This window comes from Amia ocellicauda, chromosome 8 (genome assembly GCF_036373705.1).
Source record: "Amia ocellicauda isolate fAmiCal2 chromosome 8, fAmiCal2.hap1, whole genome shotgun sequence".
Taxonomy (NCBI): domain Eukaryota; kingdom Metazoa; phylum Chordata; class Actinopteri; order Amiiformes; family Amiidae; genus Amia; species Amia ocellicauda.
The window spans coordinates 7,432,501-7,459,339 of NC_089857.1; the positions used below are offsets into that span (position 1 = coordinate 7,432,501).

The window sequence follows — 26,839 nt, forward strand, 5'->3', positions numbered from 1 at the left end:
TAAAGCCCGGGACACACCAGCGCGCCGCAGCCAGTCCCTGCTAACACGCCACGTTGTGGCAACATTGTGGCAACGTTGTGCGTTAGCTGGGGTGCCACACCAGACCGGAACTATATATTACAAAACGAACACATTGTCTTGATAAAACAGCTGTGATTGAGTGCCTGACACGCCAGTCAAGCGCAATCTTGAGAAGGTGTGCATTTCAGTAAGGATTTCAATTGACATGCAGTATGAAACTGAAAGGAGGTTGCATCACTATGATGCATAACATTGCATGTATTGTATTTTCAAGTGTGTGCATTCATCCTGTTGTCATTTTGTTTTGAAAGCAGAAGAATCATTCAACAGGTTGCTGAGACAAATGTAAACCAGTAAAACATATGAAGAGAAACAAACCTTGAATATAAGTTCAGTTGTTTAAACATTTGACAAACTATGGTGAGGGGGTAAGAAAACACACAAATCCAGCAGCTCCTGTATTTCAATACACCAGAACCCAATATTATTGGCGAGTCGGGTAGTCCATCATCACAGTTCGAGGGCAGGCATCATTTCAGTAATTTCATCCCGTTGCATTCACATCCGTGCCTTGAATGAGATTGAATGTGATCTTTGCTCTCAAATATGTTCCCAGGTTTTACACTTTCGTGCTTTGCATGAATGGGAATGGAACCGTGTGTGTTGAATGAGGCTCCTTGTGAGCACTGAACTTTGTCCGGTGGAGTTCCTTTTTGTGTTGCTGTAATTGTGTCATTTCTCGATGAGAAAGATTAGGCAACATTTAGTCACTTCTAGCCATGATGCTCAATTTATTTACGAATGTACCCTAGTTACTAGGGACCGTTTACGTTGGAGAACAAGATCTATTGTATGCCTGTGTATTTGGGGAAGTCAAATCTGAAATAATGATGAAATTGCGTGTATCCAAAGTTAAAACTCGTGATTTGTCGCCCTCTGGTGTGTAAAAGATGCCAAAGCCTACAGCACCTGGTATTCCCAGGTGGTCTCCCATCCAAGTACTGACCAGGCCCGAGCCTGCTTAGCTTCCGAGATCGGACGAGATCGGGCGTATTCAGGCTAGTATGGCCGTAAGCCAGGGAGGCTGTCCCTGACGCTCTACTTAAAGGGAAGGCAATATCCGTTTCTGCCGCTCATACTTGCAGTTGAACTGTCTCTCTACTCTAAAGTCCGGGACACACCAGCACGCCGCAGACAGTCCCTGCTAACACGAAACGTTGTGGCAACGTTGTGCGTTAGCTGGGGTGCCACACCAGACCGGAACTATATATTACAAAACGAACACATTCTCTTGATAAAACAGCTGTAATTGAGTGCCTGACACGCCAGTCAAGCGCAATCTTGAGAAGGTGTGCATTTCAGTAAGGATTTCAATTGACATGCAGTATGAAACTGAAAGGAGGTTGCATCACTATGATGCATAACATTGCATGTATTGTATTTTCAAGTGTGTGCATTCATCCTGTTGTCATTTTGTTTTGAAAGCAGAAGAATCATTCAACAGGTTGCTGAGACAAATGTAAACCAGTAAAACATATGAAGAGAAACAAACCTTGAATATAAGTTCAGTTGTTTAAACATTTGACAAACTATGGTGAGGGGGTAAGAAAACACACAAATCCAGCAGCTCCTGTATTTCAATACACCAGAACCCAATATTATTGGCGAGTCGGGTAGTCCATCTTCACAGTTCGAGGGCAGGCATCATTTCAGTAATTTCATCCCGTTGCATTCACATCCGTGCCTTGAATGAGATTGAATGTGATCTTTGCTCTCAAGTATGTTCCCAAGTTTTACACTTTCGTGCTTTGCATGAATGGGAATGGAACCGTGTGTGTTGAATGAGGCTCCTTGTGAGCACTGAACTTTGTCCGGTGGAGTTCCTTTTTGTGTTGCTGTAATTGTGTCATTTCTCGATGAGAAAGATTAGGCAACATTTAGTCACTTCTAGCCATGATGCTCAATTTATTTACGAATGTACCCTAGTTACTAGGGACCGTTTACGTTGGAGAACAAGATCTATTGTATGCCTGTGTATTTGGGGAAGTCAAATCTGAAATAATGATGAAATTGCGTGTATCCAAAGTTAAAACTCGTGATTTGTCGCCCTCTGGTGTGTAAAAGATGCCAAAGCCTACAGCACCTGGTATTCCCAGGCGGTCTCCCATGCAAGTACTGACCAGGCCCGAGCCTGCTTAGCTTCCGAGATCGGACGAGATCGGGCGTATTCAGGCTAGTATGGCCGTAAGCCAGGAAGTCTGTCCCTGACGCTCTACTTAAAGGGAAGGCAATATCCGTTTCTGCCGTTCATACTTACAGTTGAACTGTCTCTCTACTCTAAAGCCCGGGACACACCAGCGCACCGCAGACAGTCCCTGCTAACACGCCACGTTGTGGCAACATTGTGGCAACGTTGTGCGTTAGCTGGGGTGCCACACCAGACCGGAACTATATATTACAAAACGAACACATTCTCTTGATAAAACAGCTGTAATTGAGTGCCTGACACGCCAGTCAAGCGCAATCTTGAGAAGGTGTGCATTTCAGTAAGGATTTCAATTGACATGCAGTATGAAACTGAAAGGAGGTTGCATCACTATGATGCATAACATTGCATGTATTGTATTTTCAAGTGTGTGCATTCATCCTGTTGTCATTTTGTTTTGAAAGCAGAAGAATCATTCAACAGGTTGCTGAGACAAATGTAAACCAGTAAAACATATGAAGAGAAACAAACCTTGAATATAAGTTCAGTTGTTTAAACATTTGACAAACTATGGTGAGGGGGTAAGAAAACACACAAATCCAGCAGCTCCTGTATTTCAATACACCAGAACCCAATATTATTGGCGAGTCGGGTAGTCCATCATCACAGTTCGAGGGCAGGCATCATTTCAGTAATTTCATCCCGTTGCATTCACATCCGTGCCTTGAATGAGATTGAATGTGATCTTTGCTCTCAAGTATGTTCCCAAGTTTTACACTTTCGTGCTTTGCATGAATGGGAATGGAACCGTGTGTGTTGAATGAGGCTCCTTGTGAGCACTGAACTTTGTCCGGTGGAGTTCCTTTTTGTGTTGCTGTAATTGTGTCATTTCTCGATGAGAAAGATTAGGCAACATTTAGTCACTTCTAGCCATGATGCTCAATTTATTTACGAATGTACCCTAGTTACTAGGGACCGTTTACGTTGGAGAACAAGATCTATTGTATGCCTGTGTATTTGGGGAAGTCAAATCTGAAATAATGATGAAATTGCGTGTATCCAAAGTTAAAACTCGTGATTTGTCGCCCTCTGGTGTGTAAAAGATGCAAAAGCTTACAGCACCTGTTATTCCCAGGCGGTCTCCCATCCAAGTACTGACCAGGCCCGAGCCTGCTTGGCTTCCGAGATCGGACGAGATCGGGCGTATTCAGGCTAGTATGGCCGTAAGCCAGGGAGGCTCTCCCTGACGCTCTACTTAAAGGGAAGGCAATATCCGTTTCTGCCGCTCATACTTGCAGTTGAACTGTCTCTCTACTCTAAAGTCCGGGACACACCAGCGCGCCGCAGACAGTCCCTGCTAACACGAAACGTTGTGGCAACGTTGTGCGTTAGCTGGGGTGCCACACCAGACCGGAACTATATATTACAAAACGAACACATTGTCTTGATAAAACAGCTGTAATTGAGTGCCTGACACGCCAGTCAAGCGCAATCTTGAGAAGGTGTGCATTTCAGTAAGGATTTCAATTGACATGCAGTATGAAACTGAAAGGAGGTTGCATCACTATGATGCATAACATTGCATGTATTGTATTTTCAAGTGTGTGCATTCATCCTGTTGTCATTTTGTTTTGAAAGCAGAAGAATCATTCAACAGGTTGCTGAGACAAATGTAAACCAGTAAAAAATATGAAGAGAAACAAACCTTGAATATAAGTTCAGTTGTTTAAACATTTGACAAACTATGGTGAGGGGGTAAGAAAACACACAAATCCAGCAGCTCCTGTATTTCAATACACCAGAACCCAATATTATTGGCGAGTCGGGTAGTCCATCATCACAGTTCGAGGGCAGGCATCATTTCAGTAATTTCATCCCGTTGCATTCACATCCGTGCCTTGAATGAGATTGAATGTGATCTTTGTTCTCAAGTATGTTCCCAAGTTTTACACTTTCGTGCTTTGCATGAATGGGAATGGAACCGTGTGTGTTGAATGAGGCTCCTTGTGAGCACTGAACTTTGTCCGGTGGAGTTCCTTTTTGTGTTGCTGTAATTGTGTCATTTCTCGATGAGAAAGATTAGGCAACATTTAGTCACTTCTAGCCATGATGCTCAATTTATTTACGAATGTACCCTAGTTACTAGGGACCGTTTACGTTGGAGAACTAATCTATTGTATGCCTGTGTATTTGGGGAAGTCAAATCTGAAATAATGATGAAATTGCGTGTATCCAAAGTTAAAACTCGTGATTTGTCGCCCTCTGGTGTGTAAAAGATGCAAAAGCTTACAGCACCTGGTATTCCCAGGCGGTCTCCCATCCAAGTACTGACCAGGCCCGAGCCTGCTTAGCATCCGAGATCGGACGAGATCGGGCGTATTCAGGCTAGTATGGCCGTAAGCCAGGGAGGCTGTCCCTGACGCTCTACTTAAAGGGAAGGCAATATCCGTTTCTGCCGCTCATACTTGCAAATGAACTGTCTCTCTACTCTAAAGTCCGGGACACACCAGCGCGCCGCAGACAGTCCCTGCTAACATGAAACGTTGTGGCAACGTTGTGCGTCAGCTGGGGTGCCAAACCAGACTGGAACTATATTTTACAAAACGAACACATTGTCTTGATAAAACAGCTGTAATTGAGTGCCTGACACGGCAGTCAAGCGCAATCTTGAGAAGGTGTGCATTTCAGTAAGGATTTCAATTGACATGCAGTATGAAACTGAAATGAGGTTGCATCACTATGATGCATAACATTGCATGTATTGTATTTTCAAGTGTGTACATTCATCCTGTTGTCATTTTGTTTTGAAAGCAGAAGAATCATTCAACAGGTTGCTGAGACAAATGTAAACCAGTAAAACATATGAAGAGAAACAAACCTTGAATATAAGTTCAGTTGTTTAAACATTTGACAAACTATGGTGAGGGGGTAAGAAAACACACAAATCCAGCAGCTCCTGTATTTCAATACACCAGAACCCAATATTATTGGCGAGTCGGGTAGTCCATCATCACAGTTCGAGGGCAGGCATCATTTCAGTAATTTCATCCCGTTGCATTCACATCCGTGCCTTGAATGAGATTGAATGTGATCTTTGCTCTCAAGTATTTTCCCAAGTTTTACACTTTCGTGCTTTGCATGAATGGGAATGGAACCGTGTGTGTTGAATGAGGCTCCTTGTGAGCACTGAACTTTGTCCGGTGGAGTTCCTTTTTGTGTTGGTGTAATTGTGTCATTTCTCGATGAGAAAGATTAGGCAACATTTAGTCACTTCTAGCCATGATGCTCAATTTATTTACGAATGTACACTAGTTACTAGGGACCGTTTACGTTGGAGAACAAGATCTATTGTATGCCTGTGTATTTGGGGAAGTCAAATCTGAAATAATGATGAAATTGCGTGTATCCAAAGTTAAAACTCGTGATTTGTCGCCCTTTGGTGTGTAAAAGATGCAAAAGCTTACAGCACCTGGTATTCCCAGGGGGTCTCCCATCCAAGTACTGACCAGGCCCGAGCCTGCTTAGCTTCCGAGATCGGACGAGATCGGGCGTATTCAGGCTAGTATGGCCGTAAGCCAGGGAGGCTGTCCCTGACGCGCTACTTAAAGGGAAGGCAATATCCGTTTCTGCCGTTCATACTTACAGTTGAACTGTCTCTCTACTCTAAAGCCCGGGACACACCAGCGCGCCGCAGACAGTCCCTGCTAACACGCCACGTTGTGGCAACATTGTGGCAACGTTGTGCGTTAGCTGGGGTGCCACACCAGACCGGAACTATATATTACAAAACGAACACATTGTCTTGATAAAACAGCTGTAATTGAGTGCCTGACACGCCAGTCAAGCGCAATCTTGAGAAGGTGTGCATTTCAGTAAGGATTTCAATTGACATGCAGTATGAAACTGAAAGGAGGTTGCATCACTATGATGCATAACATTGCATGTATTGTATTTTCAAGTGTGTGCATTCATCCTGTTGTCATTTTGTTTTGAAAGCAGAAGAATCATTCAACAGGTTGCTGAGACAAATGTAAACCAGTAAAACATATGAAGAGAAACAAACCTTGAATATAAGTTCAGTTGTTTAAACATTTGACAAACTATGGTGAGGGGGTAAGAAAACACACAAATCCAGCAGCTCCTGTATTTCAATACACCAGAACCCAATATTATTGGCGAGTCGGGTAGTCCATCATCACAGTTCGAGGGCAGGCATCATTTCAGTAATTTCATCCCGTTGCATTCACATCCGTGCCTTGAATGAGATTGAATGTGATCTTTGCTCTCAAGTATTTTCCCAAGTTTTACACTTTCGTGCTTTGCATGAATGGGAATGGAACCGTGTGTGTTGAATGAGGCTCCTTGTGAGCACTGAACTTTGTCCGGTGGAGTTCCTTTTTGTGTTGGTGTAATTGTGTCATTTCTCGATGAGAAAGATTAGGCAACATTTAGTCACTTCTAGCCATGATGCTCAATTTATTTACGAATGTACACTAGTTACTAGGGACCGTTTACGTTGGAGAACAAGATCTATTGTATGCCTGTGTATTTGGGGAAGTCAAATCTGAAATAATGATGAAATTGCGTGTATCCAAAGTTAAAACTCGTGATTTGTCGCCCTTTGGTGTGTAAAAGATGCAAAAGCTTACAGCACCTGGTATTCCCAGGGGGTCTCCCATCCAAGTACTGACCAGGCCCGAGCCTGCTTAGCTTCCGAGATCGGACGAGATCGGGCGTATTCAGGCTAGTATGGCCGTAAGCCAGGAAGGCTGTCCCTGACGCGCTACTTAAAGGGAAGGCAATATCCGTTTCTGCCGTTCATACTTACAGTTGAACTGTCTCTCTACTCTAAAGCCCGGGACACACCAGCGCGCCGCAGACAGTCCCTGCTAACACGCCACGTTGTGGCAACATTGTGGCAACGTTGTGCGTTAGCTGGGGTGCCACACCAGACCGGAACTATATATTACAAAACGAACACATTGTCTTGATAAAACAGCTGTAATTGAGTGCCTGACACGCCAGTCAAGCGCAATCTTGAGAAGGTGTGCATTTCAGTAAGGATTTCAATTGACATGCAGTATGAAACTGAAAGGAGGTTGCATCACTATGATGCATAACATTGCATGTATTGTATTTTCAAGTGTGTGCATTCATCCTGTTGTCATTTTGTTTTGAAAGCAGAAGAATCATTCAACAGGTTGCTGAGACAAATGTAAACCAGTAAAACATATGAAGAGAAACAAACCTTGAATATAAGTTCAGTTGTTTAAACATTTGACAAACTATGGTGAGGGGGTAAGAAAACACACAAATCCAGCAGCTCCTGTATTTCAATACACCAGAACCCAATATTATTGGCGAGTCGGGTAGTCCATCATCACAGTTCGAGGGCAGGCATCATTTCAGTAATTTCATCCCGTTGCATTCACATCCGTGCCTTGAATGAGATTGAATGTGATCTTTGCTCTCAAGTATGTTCCCAAGTTTTACACTTTCGTGCTTTGCATGAATGGGAATGGAACCGTGTGTGGTGAATGAGGCTCCTTGTGAGCACTGAACTTTGTCCGGTGGAGTTCCTTTTTGTGTTGCTGTAATTGTGTCATTTCTCGATGAGAAAGATTAGGCAACATTTAGTCACTTCTAGCCATGATGCTCAATTTATTTACGAATGTACCCTAGTTACTAGGGACCGTTTACGTTGGAGAACAAGATCTATTGTATGCCTGTGTATTTGGGGAAGTCAAATCTGAAATAATGATGAAATTGCGTGTATCCAAAGTTAAAACTCGTGATTTGTCGCCCTCTGGTGTGTAAAAGATGCCAAAGCCTACAGCACCTGGTATTCCCAGGCGGTCTCCCATCCAAGTACTGACCAGGCCCGAGCCTGCTTAGCTTCCGAGATCGGACGAGATCGGGCGTATTCAGGCTAGTATGGCCGTAAGCCAGGAAGGCTGTCCCTGACGCTCTACTTAAAGGGAAGGCAATATCCGTTTCTGCTGTTCATACTTACAGTTGAACTGTCTCTCTACTCTAAAGCCCGGGACACACCAGCGCGCCGCAGACAGTCTCTGCTAACACGCCACGTTGTGGCAACATTGTGGCAACGTTGTGCGTTAGCTGGGGTGCCACACCAGACCGGAACTATATATTACAAAACGAACACATTCTCTTGATAAAACAGCTGTAATTGAGTGCCTGACACGCCAGTCAAGCGCAATCTTGAGTAGGTGTGCATTTCAGTAAGGATTTCAATTGACATGCAGTATGAAACTGAAAGGAGGTTGCATCACTATGATGCATAACATTGCATGTATTGTATTTTCAAGTGTGTGCATTCATCCTGTTGTCATTTTGTTTTGAAAGCAGAAGAATCATTCAACAGGTTGCTGAGACAAATGTAAACCAGTAAAACATATGAAGAGAAACAAACCTTGAATATAAGTTCAGTTGTTTAAACATTTGACAAACTATGGTGAGGGGGTAAGAAAACACACAAATCCAGCAGCTCCTGTATTTCAATACACCAGAACCCAATATTATTGGCGAGTCGGGTAGTCCATCATCACAGTTCGAGGGCAGGCATCATTTCAGTAATTTCATCCCGTTGCATTCACATCCGTGCCTTGAATGAGATTGAATGTGATCTTTGCTCTCAAGTATGTTCCCAAGTTTTACACTTTCGTGCTTTGCATGAATGGGAATGGAACCGTGTGTGTTGAATGAGGCTCCTTGTGAGCACTGAACTTTGTCCGGTGGAGTTCCTTTTTGTGTTGCTGTAATTGTGTCATTTCTCGATGAGAAAGATTAGGCAACATTTAGTCACTTCTAGCCATGATGCTCAATTTATTTACGAATGTACCCTAGTTACTAGGGACCGTTTACGTTGGAGAACAAGATCTATTGTATGCCTGTGTATTTGGGGAAGTCAAATCTGAAATAATGATGAAATTGCGTGTATCCAAAGTTAAAACTCGTGATTTGTCGCCCTCTGGTGTGTAAAAGATGCAAAAGCTTACAGCACCTGGTATTCCCAGGCGGTCTCCCATCCAAGTACTGACCAGGCCAGAGCCTGCTTGGCTTCCGAGATCGGACGAGATCGGGCGTATTCAGGCTAGTATGGCCGTAAGCCAGGAAGGCTGTCCCTGACGCTCTACTTAAAGGGAAGGCAATATCCGTTTCTGCTGTTCATACTTACAGTTGAACTGTCTCTCTACTCTAAAGCCCGGGACACACCAGCGCGCCGCAGACAGTCCCTGCTAACACGCCACGTTGTGGCAACATTGTGGCAACGTTGTGCGTTAGCTGGGGTGCCACACCAGACCGGAACTATATATTACAAAACGAACACATTCTCTTGATAAAACAGCTGTAATTGAGTGCCTGACACGCCAGTCAAGCGCAATCTTGAGAAGGTGTGCATTTCAGTAAGGATTTCAATTGACATGCAGTATGAAACTGAAAGGAGGTTGCATCACTATGATGCATAACATTGCATGTATTGTATTTTCAAGTGTGTGCATTCATCCTGTTGTCATTTTGTTTTGAAAGCAGAAGAATCATTCAACAGGTTGCTGAGACAAATGTAAACCAGTAAAACATATGAAGAGAAACAAACCTTGAATATAAGTTCAGTTGTTTAAACATTTGACAAACTATGGTGAGGGGGTTAGAAAACACACAAATCCAGCAGCTCCTGTATTTCAATACACCAGAACCCAATATTATTGGCGAGTCGGGTAGTCCATCATCACAGTTCGAGGGCAGGCATCATTTCAGTAATTTCATCCCGTTGCATTCACATTCGTGCCTTGAATGAGATTGAATGTGATCTTTGCTCTCAAGTATGTTCCCAAGTTTTACACTTTCGTGCTTTGCATGAATGGGAATGGAACCGTGTGTGTTGAATGAGGCTCCTTGTGAGCACTGAACTTTGTCCGGTGGAGTTCCTTTTTGTGTTGCTGTAATTGTGTCATTTCTCGATGAGAAAGATTAGGCAACATTTAGTCACTTCTAGCCATGATGCTCAATTTATTTACGAATGTACCCTAGTTACTAGGGACCGTTTACGTTGGAGAACAAGATCTATTGTATGCCTGTGTATTTGGGGAAGTCAAATCTGAAATAATGATGAAATTGCGTGTATCCAAAGTTAAAACTCGTGATTTGTCGCCCTCTGGTGTGTAAAAGATGCAAAAGCTTACAGCACCTGGTATTCCCAGGTGGTCTCCCATCCAAGTACTGACCAGGCCCGAGCCTGCTTAGCTTCCGAGATCAGACGAGATCGGGCGTATTCAGGCTAGTATGGCCGTAAGCCAGGGAGGCTGTCCCTGACGCTCTACTTAAAGGGAAGGCAATATCCGTTTCTGCCGCTCATACTTGCAGTTGAACTGTCTCTCTACTCTAAAGTCCGGGACACACCAGCACGCCGCAGACAGTCCCTGCTAACACGAAACGTTGTGGCAACGTTGTGCGTTAGCTGGGGTGCCACACCAGACCGGAACTATATATTACAAAACGAACACATTCTCTTGATAAAACAGCTGTAATTGAGTGCCTGACACGCCAGTCAAGCGCAATCTTGAGAAGGTGTGCATTTCAGTAAGGATTTCAATTGACATGCAGTATGAAACTGAAAGGAGGTTGCATCACTATGATGCATAACATTGCATGTATTGTATTTTCAAGTGTGTGCATTCATCCTGTTGTCATTTTGTTTTGAAAGCAGAAGAATCATTCAACAGGTTGCTGAGACAAATGTAAACCAGTAAAACATATGAAGAGAAACAAACCTTGAATATAAGTTCAGTTGTTTAAACATTTGACAAACTATGGTGAGGGGGTAAGAAAACACACAAATCCAGCAGCTCCTGTATTTCAATACACCAGAACCCAATATTATTGGCGAGTCGGGTAGTCCATCTTCACAGTTCGAGGGCAGGCATCATTTCAGTAATTTCATCCCGTTGCATTCACATCCGTGCCTTGAATGAGATTGAATGTGATCTTTGCTCTCAAGTATGTTCCCAAGTTTTACACTTTCGTGCTTTGCATGAATGGGAATGGAACCGTGTGTGTTGAATGAGGCTCCTTGTGAGCACTGAACTTTGTCCGGTGGAGTTCCTTTTTGTGTTGCTGTAATTGTGTCATTTCTCGATGAGAAAGATTAGGCAACATTTAGTCACTTCTAGCCATGATGCTCAATTTATTTACGAATGTACCCTAGTTACTAGGGACCGTTTACGTAGGAGAACAAGATCTATTGTATGCCTGTGTATTTGGGGAAGTCAAATCTGAAATAATGATGAAATTGCGTGTATCCAAAGTTAAAACTCGTGATTTGTCGCCCTTTGGTGTGTAAAAGATGCAAAAGCTTACAGCACCTGGTATTCCCAGGGGGTCTCCCATCCAAGTACTGACCAGGCCCGAGCCTGCTTAGCTTCCGAGATCGGACGAGATCGGGCGTATTCAGGCTAGTATGGCCGTAAGCCAGGGAGGCTGTCCCTGACGCGCTACTTAAAGGGAAGGCAATATCCGTTTCTGCCGTTCATACTTACAGTTGAACTGTCTCTCTACTCTAAAGCCCGGGACACACCAGCGCGCCGCAGACAGTCCCTGCTAACACGCCACGTTGTGGCAACATTGTGGCAACGTTGTGCGTTAGCTGGGGTGCCACACCAGACCGGAACTATATATTACAAAACGAACACATTGTCTTGATAAAACAGCTGTAATTGAGTGCCTGACACGCCAGTCAAGCGCAATCTTGAGAAGGTGTGCATTTCAGTAAGGATTTCAATTGACATGCAGTATGAAACTGAAAGGAGGTTGCATCACTATGATGCATAACATTGCATGTATTGTATTTTCAAGTGTGTGCATTCATCCTGTTGTCATTTTGTTTTGAAAGCAGAAGAATCATTCAACAGGTTGCTGAGACAAATGTAAACCAGTAAAACATATGAAGAGAAACAAACCTTGAATATAAGTTCAGTTGTTTAAACATTTGACAAACTATGGTGAGGGGGTAAGAAAACACACAAATCCAGCAGCTCCTGTATTTCAATACACCAGAACCCAATATTATTGGCGAGTCGGGTAGTCCATCATCACAGTTCGAGGGCAGGCATCATTTCAGTAATTTCATCCCGTTGCATTCACATCCGTGCCTTGAATGAGATTGAATGTGATCTTTGCTCTCAAGTATTTTCCCAAGTTTTACACTTTCGTGCTTTGCATGAATGGGAATGGAACCGTGTGTGTTGAATGAGGCTCCTTGTGAGCACTGAACTTTGTCCGGTGGAGTTCCTTTTTGTGTTGGTGTAATTGTGTCATTTCTCGATGAGAAAGATTAGGCAACATTTAGTCACTTCTAGCCATGATGCTCAATTTATTTACGAATGTACACTAGTTACTAGGGACCGTTTACGTTGGAGAACAAGATCTATTGTATGCCTGTGTATTTGGGGAAGTCAAATCTGAAATAATGATGAAATTGCGTGTATCCAAAGTTAAAACTCGTGATTTGTCGCCCTTTGGTGTGTAAAAGATGCAAAAGCTTACAGCACCTGGTATTCCCAGGGGGTCTCCCATCCAAGTACTGACCAGGCCCGAGCCTGCTTAGCTTCCGAGATCGGACGAGATCGGGCGTATTCAGGCTAGTATGGCCGTAAGCCAGGGAGGCTGTCCCTGACGCGCTACTTAAAGGGAAGGCAATATCCGTTTCTGCCGTTCATACTTACAGTTGAACTGTCTCTCTACTCTAAAGCCCGGGACACACCAGCGCGCCGCAGACAGTCCCTGCTAACACGCCACGTTGTGGCAACATTGTGGCAACGTTGTGCGTTAGCTGGGGTGCCACACCAGACCGGAACTATATATTACAAAACGAACACATTGTCTTGATAAAACAGCTGTAATTGAGTGCCTGACACGCCAGTCAAGCGCAATCTTGAGAAGGTGTGCATTTCAGTAAGGATTTCAATTGACATGCAGTATGAAACTGAAAGGAGGTTGCATCACTATGATGCATAACATTGCATGTATTGTATTTTCAAGTGTGTGCATTCATCCTGTTGTCATTTTGTTTTGAAAGCAGAAGAATCATTCAACAGGTTGCTGAGACAAATGTAAACCAGTAAAACATATGAAGAGAAACAAACCTTGAATATAAGTTCAGTTGTTTAAACATTTGACAAACTATGGTGAGGGGGTAAGAAAACACACAAATCCAGCAGCTCCTGTATTTCAATACACCAGAACCCAATATTATTGGCGAGTCGGGTAGTCCATCATCACAGTTCGAGGGCAGGCATCATTTCAGTAATTTCATCCCGTTGCATTCACATCCGTGCCTTGAATGAGATTGAATGTGATCTTTGCTCTCAAGTATGTTCCCAAGTTTTACACTTTCGTGCTTTGCATGAATGGGAATGGAACCGTGTGTGGTGAATGAGGCTCCTTGTGAGCACTGAACTTTGTCCGGTGGAGTTCCTTTTTGTGTTGCTGTAATTGTGTCATTTCTCGATGAGAAAGATTAGGCAACATTTAGTCACTTCTAGCCATGATGCTCAATTTATTTACGAATGTACCCTAGTTACTAGGGACCGTTTACGTTGGAGAACAAGATCTATTGTATGCCTGTGTATTTGGGGAAGTCAAATCTGAAATAATGATGAAATTGCGTGTATCCAAAGTTAAAACTCGTGATTTGTCGCCCTCTGGTGTGTAAAAGATGCCAAAGCCTACAGCACCTGGTATTCCCAGGCGGTCTCCCATCCAAGTACTGACCAGGCCCGAGCCTGCTTAGCTTCCGAGATCGGACGAGATCGGGCGTATTCAGGCTAGTATGGCCGTAAGCCAGGAAGGCTGTCCCTGACGCTCTACTTAAAGGGAAGGCAATATCCGTTTCTGCCGTTCATACTTACAGTTGAACTGTCTCTCTACTCTAAAGCCCGGGACACACCAGCGCGCCGCAGACAGTCTCTGCTAACACGCCACGTTGTGGCAACATTGTGGCAACGTTGTGCGTTAGCTGGGGTGCCACACCAGACCGGAACTATATATTACAAAACGAACACATTCTCTTGATAAAACAGCTGTAATTGAGTGCCTGACACGCCAGTCAAGCACAATCTTGAGTAGGTGTGCATTTCAGTAAGGATTTCAATTGACATGCAGTATGAAACTGAAAGGAGGTTGCATCACTATGATGCATAACATTGCATGTATTGTATTTTCAAGTGTGTGCATTCATCCTGTTGTCATTTTGTTTTGAAAGCAGAAGAATCATTCAACAGGTTGCTGAGACAAATGTAAACCAGTAAAACATATGAAGAGAAACAAACCTTGAATATAAGTTCAGTTGTTTAAACATTTGACAAACTATGGTGAGGGGGTAAGAAAACACACAAATCCAGCAGCTCCTGTATTTCAATACACCAGAACCCAATATTATTGGCGAGTCGGGTAGTCCATCATCACAGTTCGAGGGCAGGCATCATTTCAGTAATTTCATCCCGTTGCATTCACATCCGTGCCTTGAATGAGATTGAATGTGATCTTTGCTCTCAAGTATGTTCCCAAGTTTTACACTTTCGTGCTTTGCATGAATGGGAATGGAACCGTGTGTGTTGAATGAGGCTCCTTGTGAGCACTGAACTTTGTCCGGTGGAGTTCCTTTTTGTGTTGCTGTAATTGTGTCATTTCTCGATGAGAAAGATTAGGCAACATTTAGTCACTTCTAGCCATGATGCTCAATTTATTTACGAATGTACCCTAGTTACTAGGGACCGTTTACGTTGGAGAACAAGATCTATTGTATGCCTGTGTATTTGGGGAAGTCAAATCTGAAATAATGATGAAATTGCGTGTATCCAAAGTTAAAACTCGTGATTTGTCGCCCTCTGGTGTGTAAAAGATGCAAAAGCTTACAGCACCTGTTATTCCCAGGCGGTCTCCCATCCAAGTACTGACCAGGCCCGAGCCTGCTTGGCTTCCGAGATCGGACGAGATCGGGCGTATTCAGGCTAGTATGGCCGTAAGCCAGGGAGGCTCTCCCTGACGCTCTACTTAAAGGGAAGGCAATATCCGTTTCTGCCGCTCATACTTGCAGTTGAACTGTCTCTCTACTCTAAAGTCCGGGACACACCAGCGCGCCGCAGACAGTCCCTGCTAACACGAAACGTTGTGGCAACGTTGTGCGTTAGCTGGGGTGCCACACCAGACCGGAACTATATATTACAAAACGAACACATTGTCTTGATAAAACAGCTGTAATTGAGTGCCTGACACGCCAGTCAAGCGCAATCTTGAGAAGGTGTGCATTTCAGTAAGGATTTCAATTGACATGCAGTATGAAACTGAAAGGAGGTTGCATCACTATGATGCATAACATTGCATGTATTGTATTTTCAAGTGTGTGCATTCATCCTGTTGTCATTTTGTTTTGAAAGCAGAAGAATCATTCAACAGGTTGCTGAGACAAATGTAAACCAGTAAAACATATGAAGAGAAACAAACCTTGAATATAAGTTCAGTTGTTTAAACATTTGACAAACTATGGTGAGGGGGTAAGAAAACACACAAATCCAGCAGCTCCTGTATTTCAATACACCAGAACCCAATATTATTGGCGAGTCGGGAAGTCCATCTTCACAGTTCGAGGGCAGGCATCATTTCAGTAATTTCATCCCGTTGCATTCACATCCGTGCCTTGAATGAGATTGAATGTGATCTTTGCTCTCAAGTATGTTCCCAAGTTTTACACTTTCGTGCTTTGCATGAATGGGAATGGAACCGTGTGTGTTGAATGAGGCTCCTTGTGAGCACTGAACTTTGTCCGGTGGAGTTCCTTTTTGTGTTGCTGTAATTGTGTCATTTCTCGATGAGAAAGATTAGGCAACATTTAGTCACTTCTAGCCATGATGCTCAATTTATTTACGAATGTACCCTAGTTACTAGGGACCGTTTACGTTGGAGAACAAGATCTATTGTATGCCTGTGTATTTGGGGAAGTCAAATCTGAAATAATGATGAAATTGCGTGTATCCAAAGTTAAAACTCGTGATTTGTCGCCCTCTGGTGTGTAAAAGATGCAAAAGCTTACAGCACCTGGTATTCCCAGGCAGTCTCCCATCCAAGTACTGACCAGGCCCGAGCCTGCTTAGCTTCCGAGATCGGACGAGATCGGGCGTATTCAGGCTAGTATGGCCGTAAGCCAGGGAGGCTGTCCCTGACGCTCTACTTAAAGGGAAGGCAATATCCGTTTCTGCCGCTCATACTTGCAGTTGAACTGTCTCTCTACTCTAAAGTCCGGGACACACCAGCGCGCCGCAGACAGTCCCTGCTAACACGAAACGTTGTGGCAACGTTGTACGTTAGCTGGGGTGCCACACCAGACCGGAACTATATTTTACAAAACGAACACATTGTCTTGATAATACAGCTGTAATTGAGTGCCTGACACGCCAGTCAAGCGCAATCTTGAGAAGGTGTGCATTTCAATAAGGATTTCAATTGACATGCAGTATGAAACTGAAAGGAGGTTGCATCACTATGATGCATAACATTGCATGTATTGTATTTTCAAGTGTGTGCATTCATCCTGTTGTCATTTTGTTTTGAAAGCAGAAGAATCATTTTTGCTGAGGTTGCTGAGACAAATGTAAACCAGTAAAACATATGAAGAGAAACAAACCTTGAATATAAGTTCAGTTGTTTAAACATTTGACAAACTATGGTGAGGGGGTAAGAAAACACACAAATCCAGCAGCTCCTGTATTTCAATACACCAGAACCCAATATTATTGGCGAGTCGGGTAGTCCATCATCACAGTTCGAGGGCAGGCATCATTTCAGTAATTTCATCCCGTTGCATTCACATCCGTGCCTTGAATGAGATTGAATGTGATCTTTGTTCTCAAGTATGTTCCCAAGTTTTACACTTTCGTGCTTTGCATGAATGGGAATGGAACCGTGTGTGTTGAATGAGGCTCCTTGTGAGCACTGAACTTTGTCCGGTGGAGTTCCTTTTTGTGTTGCTGTAATTGTGTCATTTCTCGATGAGAAAGATTAGGCAACATTTAGTCACTTCTAGCCATGATGCTCAATTTATTTACGAATGTACCCTAGTTACTAGGGACCGTTTACGTAGGAGAACAAGATCTATTGTATGCCTGTGTATTTGGGGAAGTCAAATCTGAAATAATGATGAAATTGCGTGTATCCAAAGTTAAAACTCGTGATTTGTCGCCCTCTGGAGTGTAAAAGATGCAAAAGCTTACAGCACCTGGTATTCCCAGGCGGTCTCCCATCCAAGTACTGACCAGGCCCGAGCCTGCTTAGCTTCCGAGATCTGACGAGATCGGGCGTATTCAGGATAGTATGGCCGTAAGCCAGGGAAGCTGTCCCTGACGCTCTACTTAAAGGGAAGGCAATATCCGTTTCTGCCGTTCATACTTACAGTTGAACTGTCTCTCTACTCTAAAGCCCGGGACACACCAGCGCGCCGCAGACAGTCCCTGCTAACACGCCACGTTGTGGCAACATTGTGGCAACGTTGTGCGTTAGCTGGGGTGCCACACCAGACCGGAACTATATTTTACAAAACGAACACATTGTCTTGATAATACAGCTGTAATTGAGTGCCTGACACGCCAGTCAAGCGCAATCTTGTGAAGGTGTGCATTTCAGTAAGGATTTCAATTGACATGCAGTATGAAACTGAAAGGAGGTTGCATCACTATGATGCATAACATTGCATGTATTGTATTTTCAAGTGTGTGCATTCATCCTGTTGTCATTTTGTTTTGAAAGCAGAAGAATCATTCAACAGGTTGCTGAGACAAATGTAAACCAGTAAAACATATGAAGAGAAACAAACCTTGAATATAAGTTCAGTTGTTTAAACATTTGACAAACTATGGTGAGGGGGTAAGAAAACACACAAATCCAGCAGCTCCTGTATTTCAATACACCAGAACCCAATATTATTGGCGAGTCGGGTAGTCCATCATCACAGTTCGAGGGCAGGCATCATTTCAGTAATTTCATCCCGTTGCATTCACATCCGTGCCTTGAATGAGATTGAATGTGATCTTTGTTCTCAAGTATGTTCCCAAGTTTTACACTTTCGTGCTTTGCATGAATGGGAATGGAACCGTGTGTGTTGAATGAGGCTCCTTGTGAGCACTGAACTTTGTCCGGTGGAGTTCCTTTTTGTGTTGCTGTAATTGTGTCATTTCTCGATGAGAAAGATTAGGCAACATTTAGTCACTTCTAGCCATGATGCTCAATTTATTTACGAATGTACCCTAGTTACTAGGGACCGTTTACGTTGGAGAACAAGATCTATTGTATGCCTGTGTATTTGGGGAAGTCAAATCTGAAATAATGATGAAATTGCGTGTATCCAAAGTTAAAACTCGTGATTTGTCGCCCTCTGGTGTGTAAAAGATGCAAAAGCTTACAGCACCTGGTATTCCCAGGCGGTCTCCCATCCAAGTACTGACCAGGCCCGAGCCTGCTTAGCTTCCGAGATCGGACGAGATCGGGCGTATTCAGGCTAGTATGGCCGTAAGCCAGGGAGGCTGTCCCTGACGCTCTACTTAAAGGGAAGGCAATATCCGTTTCTGCCGCTCATACTTGCAAATGAACTGTCTCTCTACTCTAAAGTCCGGGACACACCAGCGCGCCGCAGACAGTCCCTGCTAACATGAAACGTTGTGGCAACGTTGTGCGTCAGCTGGGGTGCCAAACCAGACTGGAACTATATTTTACAAAACGAACACATTGTCTTGATAAAACAGCTGTAATTGAGTGCCTGACACGGCAGTCAAGCGCAATCTTGAGAAGGTGTGCATTTCAGTAAGGATTTCAATTGACATTCAGTATGAAACTGAAAGGAGGTTGCATCACTATGATGCATAACATTGCATGTATTGTATTTTCAAGTGTGTGCATTCATCCTGTTGTCATTTTGTTTTGAAAGCAGAAGAATCATTCAACAGGTTGCTGAGACAAATGTAAACCAGTAAAACATATGAAGAGAAACAAACCTTGAATATAAGTTCAGTTGTTTAAACATTTGACAAACTATGGTGAGGGGGTAAGAAAACACACAAATCCAGCAGCTCCTGTATTTCAATACACCAGAACCCAATATTATTGGCGAGTCGGGTAGTCCATCATCACAGTTCGAGGGCAGGCATCATTTCAGTAATTTCATCCCGTTGCATTCACATCCGTGCCTTGAATGAGATTGAATGTGATCTTTGCTCTCAAGTATTTTCCCAAGTTTTACACTTTCGTGCTTTGCATGAATGGGAATGGAACCGTGTGTGTTGAATGAGGCTCCTTGTGAGCACTGAACTTTGTCCGGTGGAGTTCCTTTTTGTGTTGGTGTAATTGTGTCATTTCTCGATGAGAAAGATTAGGCAACATTTAGTCACTTCTAGCCATGATGCTCAATTTATTTACGAATGTACACTAGTTACTAGGGACCGTTTACGTTGGAGAACAAGATCTATTGTATGCCTGTGTATTTGGGGAAGTCAAATCTGAAATAATGATGAAATTGCGTGTATCCAAAGTTAAAACTCGTGATTTGTCGCCCTTTGGTGTGTAAAAGATGCAAAAGCTTACAGCACCTGGTATTCCCAGGGGGTCTCCCATCCAAGTACTGACCAGGCCCGAGCCTGCTTAGCTTCCGAGATCGGACGAGATCGGGCGTATTCAGGCTAGTATGGCCGTAAGCCAGGGAGGCTGTCCCTGACGCGCTACTTAAAGGGAAGGCAATATCCGTTTCTGCCGTTCATACTTACAGTTGAACTGTCTCTCTACTCTAAAGCCCGGGACACACCAGCGCGCCGCAGACAGTCCCTGCTAACACGCCACGTTGTGGCAACATTGTGGCAACGTTGTGCGTTAGCTGGGGTGCCACACCAGACCGGAACTATATATTACAAAACGAACACATTGTCTTGATAAAACAGCTGTAATTGAGTGCCTGACACGCCAGTCAAGCGCAATCTTGAGAAGGTGTGCATTTCAGTAAGGATTTCAATTGACATGCAGTATGAAACTGAAAGGAGGTTGCATCACTATGATGCATAACATTGCATGTATTGTATTTTCAAGTGTGTGCATTCATCCTGTTGTCATTTTGTTTTGAAAGCAGAAGAATCATTCAACAGGTTGCTGAGACAAATGTAAACCAGTAAAACATATGAAGAGAAACAAACCTTGAATATAAGTTCAGTTGTTTAAACATTTGACAAACTATGGTGAGGGGGAAAGAAAACACACAAATCCAGCAGCTCCTGTATTTCAATACACCAGAACCCAATATTATTGGCGAGTCGGGTAGTCCATCATCACAGTTCGAGGGCAGGCATCATTTCAGTAATTTCATCCCGTTGCATTCACATCCGTGCCTTGAATGAGATTGAATGTGATCTTTGCTCTCAAGTATGTTCCCAAGTTTTACACTTTCGTGCTTTGCATGAATGGGAATGGAACCGTGTGTGTTGAATGAGGCTCCTTGTGAGCACTGAACTTTGTCCGGTGGAGTTCCTTTTTGTGTTGCTGTAATTGTGTCATTTCTCGATGAGAAAGATTAGGCAACATTTAGTCACTTCTAGCCATGATGCTCAATTTATTTACAAATGTACACTAGTTACTAGGGACCGTTTACGTTGGAGAACAAGATCTATTGTATGCCTGTGTATTTGGGGAAGTCAAATCTGAAATAATGATGAAATTGCGTGTATCCAAAGTTAAAACTTGTGATTTGTCGCCCTTTGGTGTGTAAAAGATGCAAAAGCTTACAGCACCTGGTATTCCCAGGCGGTCTCCCATCCAAGTACTGACCAGGCCCGAGCCTGCTTAGCTTCCGAGATCGGACGAGATCGGGCGTATTCAGGCTAGTATGGCCGTAAGCCAGGCAGGCTGTCCCTGACGCTCTACTTAAAGGGAAGGCAATATCCGTTTCTGCCGCTCATACTTGCAGTTGAACTGTCTCTCTACTCTAAAGTCCGGGACACACCAGCGCGCCGCAGACAGTCCCTGCTAACACGAAACGTTGTGGCAACGTTGTGCGTTAGCTGGGGTGCCACACCAGACCGGAACTATATTTTACAAAACGAACACATTGTCTTGATAATACAGCTGTAATTGAGTGCCTGACACGCCAGTCAAGCGCAATCTTGAGAAGGTGTGCATTTCAGTAAGGATTTCAATTGACATGCAGTATGAAACTGAAAGGAGGTTGCATCACTATGATGCATAACATTGCATGTATTGTATTTTCAAGTGTGTGCATTCATCCTGTTGTCATTTTGTTTTGAAAGCAGAAGAATCATTCTTGCTGAGGTTGCTGAGACAAATGTAAACCAGTAAAACATATGAAGAGAAACAAACCTTGAATATAAGTTCAGTTGTTTAAACATTTGACAAACTATGGTGAGGGGGTAAGAAAACACACAAATCCAGCAGCTCCTGTATTTCAATACACCAGAACCCAATATTATTGGCGAGTCGGGTAGTCCATCATCACAGTTCGAGGGCAGGCATCATTTCAGTAATTTCATCCCGTTGCATTCACATCCGTGCCTTGAATGAGATTGAATGTGATCTTTGCTCTCAAGTATGTTCCCAAGTTTTACACTTTCGTGCTTTGCATGAATGGGAATGGAACCGTGTGTGTTGAATGAGGCTCCTTGTGAGCACTGAACTTTGTCCGGTGGAGTTCCTTTTTGTGTTGCTGTAATTGTGTCATTTCTCGATGAGAAAGATTAGGCAACATTTAGTCACTTCTAGCCATGATGCTCAATTTATTTACGAATGTACCCTAGTTACTAGGGACCGTTTACGTTGGAGAACAAGATCTATTGTATGCCTGTGTATTTGGGGAAGTCAAATGTGAAATAATGATGAAATTGCGTGTATCCAAAGTTAAAACTCGTGATTTGTCGCCCTCTGGTGTGTAAAAGATGCAAAAGCTAACAGCACCTGGTATTCCCAGGCGGTCTCCCATCCAAGTACTGACCAGGCCCGAGCCTGCTTAGCTTCCGAGATCGGACGAGATCGGGCGTATTCAGGCTAGTATGGCCGTAAGCCAGGGAGGCTGTCCCTGACGCTCTACTTAAAGGGAAGGCAATATCCGTTTCTGCCGCTCATACTTGCAGTTGAACTGTCTCTCTACTCTAAAGTCCGGGACACACCAGCGCGCCGCAGACAGTCCCTGCTAACACGAAACGTTGTGGCAACGTTGTGCGTTAGCTGGGGTGCCACACCAGACCGGAACTATATTTTACAAAACGAACACATTGTCTTGATAATACAGCTGTAATTGAGTGCCTGACACGCCAGTCAAGCGCAATCTTGAGAAGGTGTGCATTTCAGTAAGGATTTCAATTGACATGCAGTATGAAACTGAAAGGAGGTTGCATCACTATGATGCATAACATTGCATGTATTGTATTTTCAAGTGTGTGCATTCATCCTGTTGTCATTTTGTTTTGAAAGCAGAAGAATCATTCTTGCTGAGGTTGCTGAGACAAATGTAAACCAGTAAAACATATGAAGAGAAACAAACCTTGAATATAAGTTCAGTTGTTTAAACATTTGACAAACTATGGTGAGGGGGTAAGAAAACACACAAATCCAGCAGCTCCTGTATTTCAATACACCAGAACCCAATATTATTGGCGAGTCGGGTAGTCCATCATCACAGTTCGAGGGCAGGCATCATTTCAGTAATTTCATCCCGTTGCATTCACATCCGTGCCTTGAATGAGATTGAATGTGATCTTTGCTCTCAAGTATGTTCCCAAGTTTTACACTTTCGTGCTTTGCATGAATGGGAATGGAACCGTGTGTGTTGAATGAGGCTCCTTGTGAGCACTGAACTTTGTCCGGTGGAGTTCCTTTTTGTGTTGCTGTAATTGTGTCATTTCTCGATGAGAAAGATTAGGCAACATTTAGTCACTTCTAGCCATGATGCTCAATTTATTTACGAATGTACCCTAGTTACTAGGGACCGTTTACGTTGGAGAACAAGATCTATTGTATGCCTGTGTATTTGGGGAAGTAAAATCTGAAATATTGATGAAATTGCGTGTATCCAAAGTTAAAACTCGTGATTTGTCGCCCTCTGGTGTGTAAAAGATGCAAAAGCTTACAGCACCTGGTATTCCAAGGCGGTCTCCCATCCAAGTACTGACCAGGCCCAAGCCTGCTTGACTTCCGAGATCGGACGAGATCGGGCGTATTCAGGCTAGTATGGCCATAAGCCAGGGAGGCTGTCCCTGACGCTCTACTTAAAGGGAAGGCAATATCCGTTTCTGCCGCTCATACTTGCAGTTGAACTGTCTCTCTACTCTAAAGTCCGGGACACACCAGCGCGCCGCAGGCAGTCCCTGCTAACACGAAACGTTGTGGCAACGTTGTGCGTTAGCTGGGGTGCCACACCAGACCGGAACTATATTTTACAAAACGAACACATTGTCTTGATAATACAGCTGTAATTGAGTGCCTGACACGCCAGTCAAGCGCAATCTTGAGAAGGTGTGCATTTCAGTAAGGATTTCAATTGACATGCAGTATGAAACTGAAAGGAGGTTGCATCACTATGATGCATAACATTGCATGTATTGTATTTTCAAGTGTGTGCATTCATCCTGTTGTCATTTTGTTTTGAAAGCAGAAGAATCATTCAACAGGTTGCTGAGACAAATGTAAACCAGTAAAACATATGAAGAGAAACAAACCTTGAATATAAGTTCAGTTGTTTAAACATTTGACAAACTATGGTGAGGGGGTAAGAAAACACACAAATCCAGCAGCTCCTGTATTTCAATACACCAGAACCCAATATTATTGGCGAGTCGGGTAGTCCATCATCACAGTTCGAGGGCAGGCATCATTTCAGTAATTTCATCCCGTTGCATTCACATCCGTGCCTTGAATGAGATTGAATGTGATCTTTGCTCTCAAGTATGTTCCCAAGTTTTACACTTTCGTGCTTTGCATGAATGGGAATGGAACCGTGTGTGTTGAATGAGGCTCCTTGTGAGCACTGAACTTTGTCCGGTGGAGTTCCTTTTTGTGTTGCTGTAATTGTGTCATTTCTCGATGAGAAAGATTAGGCAACATTTAGTCACTTCTAGCCATGATGCTCAATTTATTTACGAATGTACCCTAGTTACTAGGGACCGTTTACGTTGGAGAACAAGATCTATTGTATGCCTGTGTATTTGGGGAAGTAAAATCTGAAATAATGATGAAATTGTGTGTATCCAAAGTTAAAACTCGTGATATGTCGCCCTCTAGTTTATTAAAAGGTGCAAGAGCTTACAGCACCTGGTATTCCCAGGCAGTCTCCCATCCAAGTACTGACCAGGCCCGAGCCTGCTTGGCTTCCGAGATCGGACGAGATCGGGCGTATTCAGGCTAGTATGGCCGTAAGGCAGGAAGGCTGTCCCTGACGCTCTACTTAAAGGGAAGGCAATATCCGTTTCTGCCGTTCATACTTACAGTTGAACTGTCTCTCTACTCTAAAGCCCGGGACACACCAGCGCGCCGCAGACAGTCCCTGCTAACACGCCACGTTGTGGCAACATTGTGGCAACGTTGTGCGTTAGCTGGGGTGCCACACCAGACCGGAACTATATATTACAAAACGAACACATTGTCTTGATAAAACAGCTGTAATTGAGTGCCTGACACTCCTGTCAAGCGCAATCTTGAGAAGGTGTGCATTTCAGTAAGGATTTCAATTGACATTCAGTATGAAACTGAAAGGAGGTTGCATCACTATGATGCATAACATTGCATGTATTGTATTTTCAAGTGTGTGCATTCATCCTGTTGTCATTTTGTTTTGAAAGCAGAAGAATCATTCAACAGGTTGCTGAGACAAATGTAAACCAGTAAAACATTTGAAGAGAAACAAACCTTGAATATAAGTTCAGTTGTTTAAACATTTGACAAACTATGGTGAGGGGGTAAGAAAACACACAAATCCAGCAGCTCCTGTATTTCAAAACACCAGAACCCAATATTATTGGCGAGTCGGGTAGTCAATCATCACAGTTCGAGGGCAGGCATCATTTCAGTAATTTCATCCCGTTGCATTCACATCCGTGCCTTGAATGAGATTGAATGTGATCTTTGCTCTCAAGTATGTTCCCAAGTTTTACACTTTCGTGCTTTGCATGAATGGGAATGGAACCGTGTGTGTTGAATGAGGCTCCTTGTGAGCACTGAACTTTGTCCGGTGGAGTTCCTTTTTGTGTTGCTGTAATTGTGTCATTTCTCGATGAGAAAGATTAGGCAACATTTAGTCACTTCTAGCCATGATGCTCAATTTATTTACGAATGTACCCTAGTTACTAGGGACCGTTTACGTTGGAGAACAAGATCTATTGTATGCCTGTGTATTTGGGGAAGTCAAATCTGAAATAATGATGAAATTGCGTGTATCCAAAGTTAAAACTCGTGATTTGTCGCCCTCTGGTGTGTAAAAGATGCAAAAGCTTACAGCACCTGGTATTCCCAGGCGGTCTCCCATGCAAGTACTGACCAGGCCCGAACCTGCTTAGCTTCCGAGATCGGACGAGATCGGGCGTATTCAGGCTAGTATGGCCGTAAGCCAGGGAGGCTGTCCCTGACGCTCTACTTAAAGGGAAGGCAATATCCGTTTCTGCCGCTCATACTTGCAGTTGAACTGTCTCTCTACTCTAAAGTCCGGGACACACCAGCGCGCCGCAGACAGTCCCTGCTAACACGAAACGTTGTGGCAACGTTGTGCGTTAGCTGGGGTGCCACACCAGACCGGAACTATATTTTACAATACGAACACATTGTCTTGATAATACAGCTGTAATTGAGTGCCTGACACGCCAGTCAAGCGCAATCTTGAGAAGGTGTGCATTTCAGTAAGGATTTCAATTGACATGCAGTATGAAACTGAAAGGAGGTTGCATCACTATGATGCATAACATTGCATGTATTGTATTTTCAAGTGTGTGCATTCATCCTGTTGTCATTTTGTTTTGAAAGCAGAAGAATCATTCAACAGGTTGCTGAGACAAATGTAAACCAGTAAAACATATGAAGAGAAACAAACCTTGAATATAAGTTCAGTTGTTTAAACATTTGACAAACTATGGTGAGGGGGTAAGAAAACACACAAATCCAGCAGCTCCTGTATTTCAATACACCAGAACCCAATATTATTGGCGAGTCGGGTAGTCCATCATCACAGTTCGAGGGCAGGCATCATTTCAGTAATTTCATCCCGGTGCATTCACATCCGTGCCTTGAATGAGATTGAATGTGATCTTTGCTCTCAAGTATGTTCCCAAGTTTTACACTTTCGTGCTTTGCATGAATGGGAATGGAACCGTGTGTGTTGAATGAGGCTCCTTGTGAGCACTGAACTTTGTCCGGTGGAGTTCCTTTTTGTGTTGCTGTAATTGTGTCATTTCTAGATGAGAAAGATTAGGCAACATTTAGTCACTTCTAGCCATGATGCTCAATTTATTTACGAATGTACCCTAGTTACTAGGGACCGTTTACGTTGGAGAACAAGATCTATTGTATGCCTGT

At 43.5% G+C, this 26,839-nt stretch overlaps 22 non-coding genes across 22 annotated transcripts; all 22 read right to left on the reverse strand.

Moving 5' to 3' along the window:
• Window positions 1-978: 978 nt before the first annotated feature.
• LOC136755983 (5S ribosomal RNA) lies at window positions 979-1,097 on the reverse strand. The gene has a single exon (XR_010818090.1). It is a non-coding gene; the product is annotated as a 5S ribosomal RNA (ribosomal RNA).
• A 1,055-nt stretch (window positions 1,098-2,152) lies between these two features.
• Window positions 2,153-2,271, reverse strand: LOC136756736 (5S ribosomal RNA). Its single transcript, XR_010818799.1, has one exon. It is a non-coding gene; the product is annotated as a 5S ribosomal RNA (ribosomal RNA).
• Window positions 2,272-3,337: 1,066 nt separating this feature from the next.
• LOC136756813 (5S ribosomal RNA) lies at window positions 3,338-3,456 on the reverse strand. Its single transcript, XR_010818871.1, has one exon. It is a non-coding gene; the product is annotated as a 5S ribosomal RNA (ribosomal RNA).
• Window positions 3,457-4,510: 1,054 nt separating this feature from the next.
• Window positions 4,511-4,629, reverse strand: LOC136756510 (5S ribosomal RNA). The gene has a single exon (XR_010818589.1). It is a non-coding gene; the product is annotated as a 5S ribosomal RNA (ribosomal RNA).
• A 1,055-nt stretch (window positions 4,630-5,684) lies between these two features.
• On the reverse strand, window positions 5,685-5,803 carry LOC136755820 (5S ribosomal RNA). Its single transcript, XR_010817931.1, has one exon. It is a non-coding gene; the product is annotated as a 5S ribosomal RNA (ribosomal RNA).
• Window positions 5,804-6,869: 1,066 nt separating this feature from the next.
• Window positions 6,870-6,988, reverse strand: LOC136755821 (5S ribosomal RNA). Its single transcript, XR_010817932.1, has one exon. It is a non-coding gene; the product is annotated as a 5S ribosomal RNA (ribosomal RNA).
• A 1,066-nt stretch (window positions 6,989-8,054) lies between these two features.
• On the reverse strand, window positions 8,055-8,173 carry LOC136756016 (5S ribosomal RNA). Its single transcript, XR_010818123.1, has one exon. It is a non-coding gene; the product is annotated as a 5S ribosomal RNA (ribosomal RNA).
• A 1,066-nt stretch (window positions 8,174-9,239) lies between these two features.
• On the reverse strand, window positions 9,240-9,358 carry LOC136756743 (5S ribosomal RNA). The gene has a single exon (XR_010818806.1). It is a non-coding gene; the product is annotated as a 5S ribosomal RNA (ribosomal RNA).
• Window positions 9,359-10,424: 1,066 nt separating this feature from the next.
• Window positions 10,425-10,543, reverse strand: LOC136755872 (5S ribosomal RNA). Its single transcript, XR_010817982.1, has one exon. It is a non-coding gene; the product is annotated as a 5S ribosomal RNA (ribosomal RNA).
• A 1,055-nt stretch (window positions 10,544-11,598) lies between these two features.
• LOC136755822 (5S ribosomal RNA) lies at window positions 11,599-11,717 on the reverse strand. The gene has a single exon (XR_010817933.1). It is a non-coding gene; the product is annotated as a 5S ribosomal RNA (ribosomal RNA).
• Window positions 11,718-12,783: 1,066 nt separating this feature from the next.
• On the reverse strand, window positions 12,784-12,902 carry LOC136755823 (5S ribosomal RNA). Its single transcript, XR_010817934.1, has one exon. It is a non-coding gene; the product is annotated as a 5S ribosomal RNA (ribosomal RNA).
• Window positions 12,903-13,968: 1,066 nt separating this feature from the next.
• LOC136756018 (5S ribosomal RNA) lies at window positions 13,969-14,087 on the reverse strand. Its single transcript, XR_010818124.1, has one exon. It is a non-coding gene; the product is annotated as a 5S ribosomal RNA (ribosomal RNA).
• A 1,066-nt stretch (window positions 14,088-15,153) lies between these two features.
• LOC136756814 (5S ribosomal RNA) lies at window positions 15,154-15,272 on the reverse strand. The gene has a single exon (XR_010818872.1). It is a non-coding gene; the product is annotated as a 5S ribosomal RNA (ribosomal RNA).
• Window positions 15,273-16,327: 1,055 nt separating this feature from the next.
• Window positions 16,328-16,446, reverse strand: LOC136756397 (5S ribosomal RNA). Its single transcript, XR_010818484.1, has one exon. It is a non-coding gene; the product is annotated as a 5S ribosomal RNA (ribosomal RNA).
• A 1,058-nt stretch (window positions 16,447-17,504) lies between these two features.
• Window positions 17,505-17,623, reverse strand: LOC136756978 (5S ribosomal RNA). Its single transcript, XR_010819027.1, has one exon. It is a non-coding gene; the product is annotated as a 5S ribosomal RNA (ribosomal RNA).
• Window positions 17,624-18,689: 1,066 nt separating this feature from the next.
• Window positions 18,690-18,808, reverse strand: LOC136756507 (5S ribosomal RNA). The gene has a single exon (XR_010818586.1). It is a non-coding gene; the product is annotated as a 5S ribosomal RNA (ribosomal RNA).
• Window positions 18,809-19,863: 1,055 nt separating this feature from the next.
• On the reverse strand, window positions 19,864-19,982 carry LOC136755824 (5S ribosomal RNA). The gene has a single exon (XR_010817935.1). It is a non-coding gene; the product is annotated as a 5S ribosomal RNA (ribosomal RNA).
• A 1,066-nt stretch (window positions 19,983-21,048) lies between these two features.
• LOC136756518 (5S ribosomal RNA) lies at window positions 21,049-21,167 on the reverse strand. The gene has a single exon (XR_010818597.1). It is a non-coding gene; the product is annotated as a 5S ribosomal RNA (ribosomal RNA).
• A 1,058-nt stretch (window positions 21,168-22,225) lies between these two features.
• Window positions 22,226-22,344, reverse strand: LOC136756370 (5S ribosomal RNA). The gene has a single exon (XR_010818459.1). It is a non-coding gene; the product is annotated as a 5S ribosomal RNA (ribosomal RNA).
• A 1,058-nt stretch (window positions 22,345-23,402) lies between these two features.
• Window positions 23,403-23,521, reverse strand: LOC136756702 (5S ribosomal RNA). Its single transcript, XR_010818767.1, has one exon. It is a non-coding gene; the product is annotated as a 5S ribosomal RNA (ribosomal RNA).
• Window positions 23,522-24,577: 1,056 nt separating this feature from the next.
• On the reverse strand, window positions 24,578-24,696 carry LOC136757282 (5S ribosomal RNA). The gene has a single exon (XR_010819317.1). It is a non-coding gene; the product is annotated as a 5S ribosomal RNA (ribosomal RNA).
• Window positions 24,697-25,762: 1,066 nt separating this feature from the next.
• On the reverse strand, window positions 25,763-25,881 carry LOC136756941 (5S ribosomal RNA). The gene has a single exon (XR_010818992.1). It is a non-coding gene; the product is annotated as a 5S ribosomal RNA (ribosomal RNA).
• Between the last annotated feature and the right edge of the window lie 958 nt (window positions 25,882-26,839).